Source organism: Paroedura picta, chromosome 5 (genome assembly GCF_049243985.1).
Source record: "Paroedura picta isolate Pp20150507F chromosome 5, Ppicta_v3.0, whole genome shotgun sequence".
Classification (NCBI taxonomy): domain Eukaryota; kingdom Metazoa; phylum Chordata; class Lepidosauria; order Squamata; family Gekkonidae; genus Paroedura; species Paroedura picta.
Genome location: NC_135373.1, coordinates 67,020,901 through 67,029,642, shown reverse-complemented (window position 1 = coordinate 67,029,642; position 8,742 = coordinate 67,020,901).

Genomic DNA, 8,742 nt, shown 5'->3' with positions numbered 1-8,742 from the left:
CCTCTCACTTTACCTGCTGCTGGCTCTAGGCACTGAGGCATGAGTAAAAGGCTAGAGTCCTGGGATAGAGGGTGGGAACTGCAGAGGCAGGGCCAATCAGGGCAAAGCTGGCTGCACCCTGATTGGCCCTATTCCAACTTGGACAGCCAGACATGTCCCACCCCTAGACTGTCTCAGAATCCCATCAATAAGCCCTGGACCTGTTTGTAGTACTATATTGTTATACCGTTATATTGTGCTGTTATTTTGGTTACAATTATTAGTTATCAGTTATACATGTTACAGACTGTTTTATGTATTGTTCTCTGTTATGATGTAAACCGCCCTGAGCCTCCGGGGAGGGCGGTATATAAGTATGATAAATAAATAAATAAATAAAATAAATAAATAAATATAGAGGAACAACAATGGATAAGGATAGGCATAAAACTAGCTGGGAGCTTCAAAGTAATGCCTAGAGGCACTGATGGAAAACATGAATCAAAGGACCAGGTTAGAAGGATGGTTTTCACACAATAGTCTGAGCTCCTGGGGAAAATGGGAGAATGCATGACAAAACCTTACTTTTAATTGCTTCGTACGCTAAGGCTATTTGGTGTAGTGGTTAAAGAGCTGTGGACTCTTATCTGGAGAATGAGGTTCGATTCCCCATTCCTCCAAATGCAGCCATTTGGATCTTGTGTCAGCGACAATTCTCTCAGAGCTCTCTTAGCCCCACCTGCCTCACAGTGTGTCTGTTGTGGTGGGAGGAAGGCAAGATGATTGTAAGCTGCTTTGAGACTCCTTCAGGTAGTGAGAAGTGGCTTATAAAAACGAACTCTTCTTTCAGGATAGGCTGTTGGGCATCGTATGCCCCCTCCCCTCCCCAAACCCTGCCTTCCACAGACATTTCCCAGTCCAGAGTTGGCAACCCTATGAGGTGAGAAATTCATATTCTTCAAGAAGTCCTCCCTCCCACAGAAAATCTGTGGACTGAAGCCAAACATTCATTGACTATGAGCACTAAGATGTCATCCTCCTTGATGCTGTCATAAAGCATAACAACATTCTCAATTCAAATGAGTAGCTGTGTTGGTCTGCATTAGCACAATAAAATCAGAGTCCAGTGGCACCTTTAAGACCAACAAAGATTTTTTCAAGGCATGAGCTTTCGAGTGCAAGCACTGACTAAGAGTGCTTGCACTCGAAAGCTCACGCCTTGAATAAATCTTTGTTGGTCTTAAAGGTGCTGCTGGGCTCTGATTTTATTGAACATTCTCAGTTGTTGAGTAAGGAGAACGGTTCTACTTAACAATGAGATTTTCCTCTGTGTAAACTGGAGTGTTATAGTCTATTTTTTAAAAAAAGTTGTATCCAATTACTCCATGCCAAAATGAAGAAAGATACCAGTGACATTGTTACACCGTGTACCTAGGAAGGCTGACACTTATGAAACTCTTTCATCTCTAAGACATCTCATTCTCAGTTAATGCACCTGAGTACTTCCTGTTCTGAGAATTGCAACACAGCCTGTATAACTTTGCAGCCAACACATGTCACCAAGGATCATACTGTACCTGTCTATGTGGAAAGGAAAGCATTCCTCCCTATCGTGGAAAACATAACCGCAACTGCTAGAACAGTTTAAGTGACTTGTTGGAATATAATAGATTCCTGCAGACTTCATTTAGCATAGCAAATATTAAAAATACATTTTTACATTCAAAGCATTTAAGCTGCCATTATCGCCTCATTTTAGTCCTCACAGGAAACTCCTGTGGTTTAAGTCTATGGGCCAGATCCTATTGTATATTTAGGTGCTTGAGATGAATCATTAGACCTTTTCTAAAGTTGAGAAGCATAGATTCTAAGTATATAACATTTCCTTTAGAAGTAAAAGAAATATACAACATGCATAGCAAACACAATTGCAGTAGTTCTCTTCAAATATACTAAGGTCCAAACTGAATGTTACTTTCTTTAGGTAAATGATGTCTGGGGGGCAGTTATTTCCCGCATTTTGGCTGTTCCCAACACAATTTCTGATTGGGAAAAGGGCCAGAGGGAAGAAAACAGCCACTCAGCCCCACTTCTCCCAGTTTCCAGAACAATTGGGCTCTTCTTTATTTTTAAACAATCCCTACAGCTGTGGGTATGTGGAGAGAGCGAGAGAGTCAAGTCTAGAGAACTCAAAAAGTAAAAAAAAAAAAAAAATGGAATGTTTAGTTTGGTTCTAAGTCAAGGGGCTCCTGTGGAACCTGTGGCCCTTCCTGGAATTTTGACCACTGTTTGCAGGCACCACAACAAAATATTTGCCAGAGACTGGTAGTGGGACCATTCACAATATGTTGGGATGTTTAACAAAATGTTAACATGTTCCAGGCCATGTATCTTTCTTTGATGGAGGCAGCTGTTTCCAAATGGATGCTCCCTACAGACACAAAGATGATGCCTCCCGAGCTCTTCCGAAGCACTGTCTGAAATGAAGGATAGCTAAGACTGTCTCTTTTCTGTGGGGAAAGATACTGTGTGGAAGGAGCAAGTCGGTGACAGGAAACATGTCAGTGAGTCCCATTGTATCCATGGGTACTACACTGGGAATTGCTATTCTTAAATGCTTTAGGATTCTTAGGGCTGATCCTGCATAGAGCAGGGGGTTGGACTAGATGGCCTGTATGGCTCCTTCCAACTCTATGATTATATGATTCTATAATTCTATGATTCTAACATCTATAATCAATGCACACAGGAACAGGGAAGCATAGCAACAAGTTCTATGGCCAAACTACACATACATGCATAGAGTGTGCAGAGAAATGTACGTGCAAAGGGCTGTCTCAGGTCCATTCCACACGACTTTAATATAGCGCTAGTCATGCATTTTGTTTTCGGCACTAAAACTATGTTCCGCATGACGTCATCAGCAATCTGCAACACTCCTGTAACACTAGTGCAAAAATCGCTTAGTTGTAGCGATTTTTTGGAGAATCCAGAAAAGTGGATTCACCATCAGAAAATCGCTACACTCCTGCCAACAACCTGCAACACTTGCGAAAAAGACCTGTGCGTTCTCTCAGAGCTCTCTTAACCCCATTCAATGTAGCAGTTTCAACAAAGTCCCTCCCCCTGGCTCTCTCCTCCGAACTTCCGGCGAAGCGATCGCCATTTTTCCCCCCTCGTAGCGAGCGGGAAAAGCAACAAACCAGTGAGGCTTGATTCACCCAGCGAGGCTTCTCTGGCTACAGTCCCTCCACAGAAGTGCTTTAAAGCTCCCCTAAGTCCCCAAGCACAACACAGCCCCCTTTAATTTCAGCCAAAAATCGCACCCATGCGGGGGGGGGGGTGTTCCATTCGGGGGAGCGTGGTAATGATGACTCACCAGCTCACACGCCAGCTAGATGGGTCTCTACATTAGGAAAAATCAAGGCATATTCATTGAAACGTGTGTGTGTGTGTGTTTTTAACTGCTTAAAGGGAAAGGGGCTTTTTGGGAGCATGATAACAACCGCCCATTGGCTGTTCATTTGATTGATGGCCAGGGGCAGGAACAAGCACAGAAAAAATCGCTTCCTTTCTAGCGATTCCTGCGAGACCGGAAACCTGTGGGGAACAAATGAAACGCTACTGGATTCCACTACAAATGAAGGTATGTGGAACACCAAGATTCCACTATTTAAAATACTGTTGTTGCTTTGTGAAACCAATTGGCAACATTGGTCCTTGTGTGGAATGGGCCTCAGTGTTGTCAGGTTTCCTCATGGGAAGAAGTCGGGAAAGATGCCTGACAGGGAACAACAAAAAGGTTGACGGGTGGAAGAAAGCTGAGGTGCTATCAGAGGAGGTGCTATCTTAATGAGAAGATTAAAATAATTTAAGTAAATTAAATTAAAGTAATTTTAAAAATTACAAAATTACAATTGATAGTATAATACACTCTATTCAAATGTATTCAACTACTCTCAAGGGAGGGTGGTATAAAAATGTAATAAAATAAAATAAATTGTCCTTTTCCCTTTTGTAATCCTTCCTAGCATCTGTCTTAGTATCCTAATCCAATTATTTCACCCAGGTCAGTACTTCATCTTTTTACTGATTCCATGAGGCACTTCTTATTCCAAAAATCAGTTTTAAAAATCTATTCCTGTGCAAAATGTCTCTGTGCACAATTCTTATGATAAGCATTCTAGTTGTTACCAGAATATGTAAAACTAAATACCATAGACTCTTAGGCAACTGTTCTGTGTTGGAACCCAAAAGACAACAATGGCATAAAATATGATTTTTTTCTATAATGTCTTTTGTCTCTTTTTGTATCATATTTCAGTAATTATTTATATACTCTGATTTCATTTCAAGTATACGCACCATCTCATGTAAGTGATTAATCTGCTGGGATATTTTTTACTTACCTTTATAATGAGACTGTATCTGGACCATTTCTGGCATTATAGAGTCAAAAGAGACATATATTTCAAGAGACCTATGAACTTTCCCTGTATGTTGTGGCCATTGTCCCCTAGCCAGGGAATATTGTTATAGGCATCAGATGACTCTTTTTTAGAAGTCATTGGCTATTGTTTTAGTAACTGCTGAGAGCCACAATACACAGTACATATTACAACCCACCCTGACTAGAGAAAATTGGGTTAAAAACTCTAAATACATTTTGAAGAATTTTGATGGCCAACACTAACCTCTCTTAATCATGCTATACAATTATTCAAAACTAGCTTCAAAGCCCGTTGCTAAGAACGGGCCTTGAAAGGGTCCCCTCCCCTGGCCCCTGGCCAGGCAGCTTAAGGTGGCTTTGGGCCGCAGCTTGCAACCGGATCAAGTGGGGTGGGCAGGGGCTGGTCAGCTCGTTAGCAGGGCCGACAGAGCTCCTTAGCAGTCCTTAATGAGCAATCAGCAGGCTGGGAAGCCCTCATCAGCAGGCCCATCCTAGCAAGCCCTCTACCACGATCCTTTGCCCAGGGCCTCTCCCCTTACCAGCTGCTGGCTCCAGGCACTGAGGCATCTGAAAGCAAAGAGGCTAGAGTCCAGGAATGGAGGGCGGGAGCTGCAGGGGCAGGGCCAATCAGGGCAAAGCTGGCTGCACCTTGATTGGCCCTATTCCAACTTGGACAGCCGGAAACATCCCACCCCCTAGGCTGTTTCATAAATATATAGAGGAACAACAATGGATAAGGATATGAATTGGCACATATGATCTCTCAACATCTTTCCAGTGGCATCTCTAAATATTGTATGAAAACTCAACAAGACATTTGCCTTTCAGACCAGTAGCTATTTTGGCATAGGCAGTGATGACCTGCCGAAAATGGAGGCCACTCGATAACAGCTACATGGATGTGATCCAGCAGACAGAATTCCATAGAGTGCAAAGGCTTTGTACAACAGGCTAAGCCAAGGTGACAGAATATAGCAAAGGTTAAGACAGGGGTGAATAAACAGCATGAAGAATATTGTAGGTGGTCTGTGATGTTATAGAAAGATCATTATAGAAAAAGTGGACTTCACATAGGTTGTCAGGTCCTGTTGATCAGTGGCAGTGGATGAGAGGTAGAATTGCCAGCTCCAGGCTGCAAAACTCCTGGAGCCTGGGGAGGACAGGGACCACTGTGGGGCACACCATAAAGTCCACTCTCCAAAGCATCCATTTTGTCCAGGGGAACTGATCTCTGTAGTCTGGAGATGAGCTGTAAATTCAAGGAGATCCCCAGGTCCCACCTTGAGGTTGGCATCCTTAACTTTACAATAGCAGTTCAAACAGGAAATAGTTGACTTGTATGTTTGTTGGTTTTAGAACAATAAAAGAATTCATCACAAGGTTTCCAACTCCAGGCTCAGAAATTCCTGAAGGTTTGGTGGTAGTGCTTGAGCAGAAGGGAAGTATTTGGAGGTATACCATAGAGTCTGCCCTCTGAAGCTGCCATTTTCTCCAAGGGAACTGATCTATGCTCATGACAAATTCAGGCCCCACCACCGCACTTGGAGGGTGATAACCCTAATTAGTAGACTTGACATAAAATCACATAGCCTTGGCTTGTTTTAGAGCTAGACTTAGAGATGGCAGTAGAGAATGCTTAAATCAGTTAGACCTTATCTGTGAACCCAGAAATATGACATGACCTTATAAATTCCTTGTTTTGGGCACATTCCGTAAGACAAAAAAGAAAAAAAGTATATGAACCATTAATGAGTTAGTTATTTGCTTTCTAGAATGGAATGTTCTGAACCGAGAAACAAACGGTTCAGGCAAAAGAACTCTTTAAAATAACAGTGCTCAATAAACTGCCTACTCATTGAGCACTACAAAAACAGGAGTGTATTTATTTATGCAGAGTTTAAATTTATTCACTGCTTTTCTACTGTTGGGAGAATACCATTGAGCCTTGCAAGAGAATAAATAAAGCAATAACAACAATGCAGTTATTAAAAGGAATACTAAACAACAGAACCAGGGCCCATTCCTCACATGTTGGATAATGCACTTCCAATGCACTTTTGCAGCTGGATTTTCCTGTGCAGAACAGGAGAATCTACTTCTAAAGTTCCTTGAAAATGAGTCATCCAACATTAAGGTGACCAGATTGTCCTACTTTTGGAGGGACATTTGGAAGTACCTGGCAAATTGTACTTACGTTGAAATTTAAATATATATATTACAATACTATTTTTTCATTCTATGTGTTCTATGAAACTTTTTGTTGCTCCATATAGACCAAATTTTTAATCAAGACCCCCCCCCCGGTCAATGGTGACCCGCTTTACCAATGTTAAAATCTGGTGCCCCAGTTGATAGATACTTGAAAGCTACAGTAGGCTTGGCAAAACATAAATGTGCACAATAAGTGTGTTTAAAAATCTATGGAAGGATCCCATTGGGATTTCTAGGAAAAGAAGCTGCAGGACACAACCGCCATAACAGAAAAGACCCTGTTTCTGGTAAATGACAGTCTTATCGCCAATACTAAATTTACCTAAATATTTTTCTACTGCAGGGGGAAGGATTTTTATAGTGAAAGTCATTCCCTGAATGATCCAGGACTATGATTTTTAGTCCTTAAAAACCACTTATGGGACCTACAGGACATCAGAAAGATATGGAGTTGATGATTAGATAGGAGCCATCAACACACAAACACACAAACCGCCCCCCCCCCACACACACACTCAACTTGCGGTTTTGGAGGGAATGATCACCCAGATCACAAAAAAAAACCCTCAAACAAGACGGTGAAGGAATGTAAGCAAAAAAATTGAATAACCTTGACCTGAATTAACAAATCTGACAATTTCTTTTGTATTATTTCCTTTCAACATTCAATGCACTATAAGTCAAACTACTTAAGTACACTGAGAGTGCAATCCTTAACAGCTGTACATGAAAGTAAGTCCTGTTTTACTCCCAGGATTACACTTGTAGGATTTCAGCCTGAAGTACTTGTTATCAATGTTACACTTTGTTCTGAATCCAGATAGAAATCCTTTAATGAAATTTTAATGGAAAGCCTTAATGGATAGCCATGCTAATGCTGGGTTTTGATCCTAAAACTGCATCCATGGTGGCGATCATCAAACTTAAAAAGAGACACAAATAATTAGCAAACAGATGTTTCTGTTCAAGTGTCACTTCTATATGGGAAATATTCAATGGATACCCCAGTATTATCTACATCTGGGTTAGACATCACACAAAAAGAATCAAGGAATAGGTCTGGATAAACATAATTTTTACAAAATAATTTTATTCCCTCATACTGGAGATGCTGGTCAGTAGTCTTTCATTGTCCCTGATTCTGTGGAAAGCAACATTAGTAATGAGTATATACATAATTCCTTTAGTCTCACAGTCTTTATTGTCACAGTAGGAGCTCCTGACACAGAGAAACTAGGTTTCATTGATCACTTTTTGAATCTACCTTTATAGTATTTTCTCTATTTCTTCAGTATTCACCTGAACCGATTGCTTTATACATGACTTCAGCTTCACTATCAGCGCTATCTGAAGTCCACTGAATTATGTTTAAGATTGCATTGTCAATCACTAAGTCCTGTAATTTGTTTTGACAGTAAGGTGACTGTACTTCTCTTGCAAAAGTACTGGCTCTTACAACCTACTGCCTTGAGCAACTGTCTAGGGATGTCAAGTGGCAAGCTTAGTCATGATGTTTTATAGTCATTCCTTGACATGGGAAGTCAGGACTGGTAGTCTAGAGAAGATGAAACAATGTCAACAGGTGAGTTGGCAAACCGTCAGGCTGGTGAAGGGGCAAAAGGGTATGCCTGAGTTGCTGAGAGGTAGAAGGGCTGAGAAGTAGGAAATGTAGTCAAATGATAGCTTGGCCTTTATATCTGAATACATATTGCTTAGGTATAAAGAGCCATACAGAATCAGGCTTTATATAAGGCAAGGGAAACCTTTTGACACAATGTGTATTTGAGCCTTGAAGATATGCTATTAGAAGTTCCATATGCTGACTATTAAGACAGGTGATGCTAAAGTGCAACAGAGAACAAACTCTTGTCTTCCACTAAACCACTACAGTAGCTACTCCATTGAAGTCAATGAGTACTTAGGCCTGCAAAGTTATAGACATGTGGTTAGAGTCATTTCAGCCGAGAAACATGGCCACCAGTTTCCCAGCATTCAAATATGTATACAACCAATGTGGGGAGGTTTGGGGGGGGCATTTTTGTAATATCATGAGAGTATCCAGGATGCATTTCCCTTTAGGGATCATCTGGGGGTGAGGAATT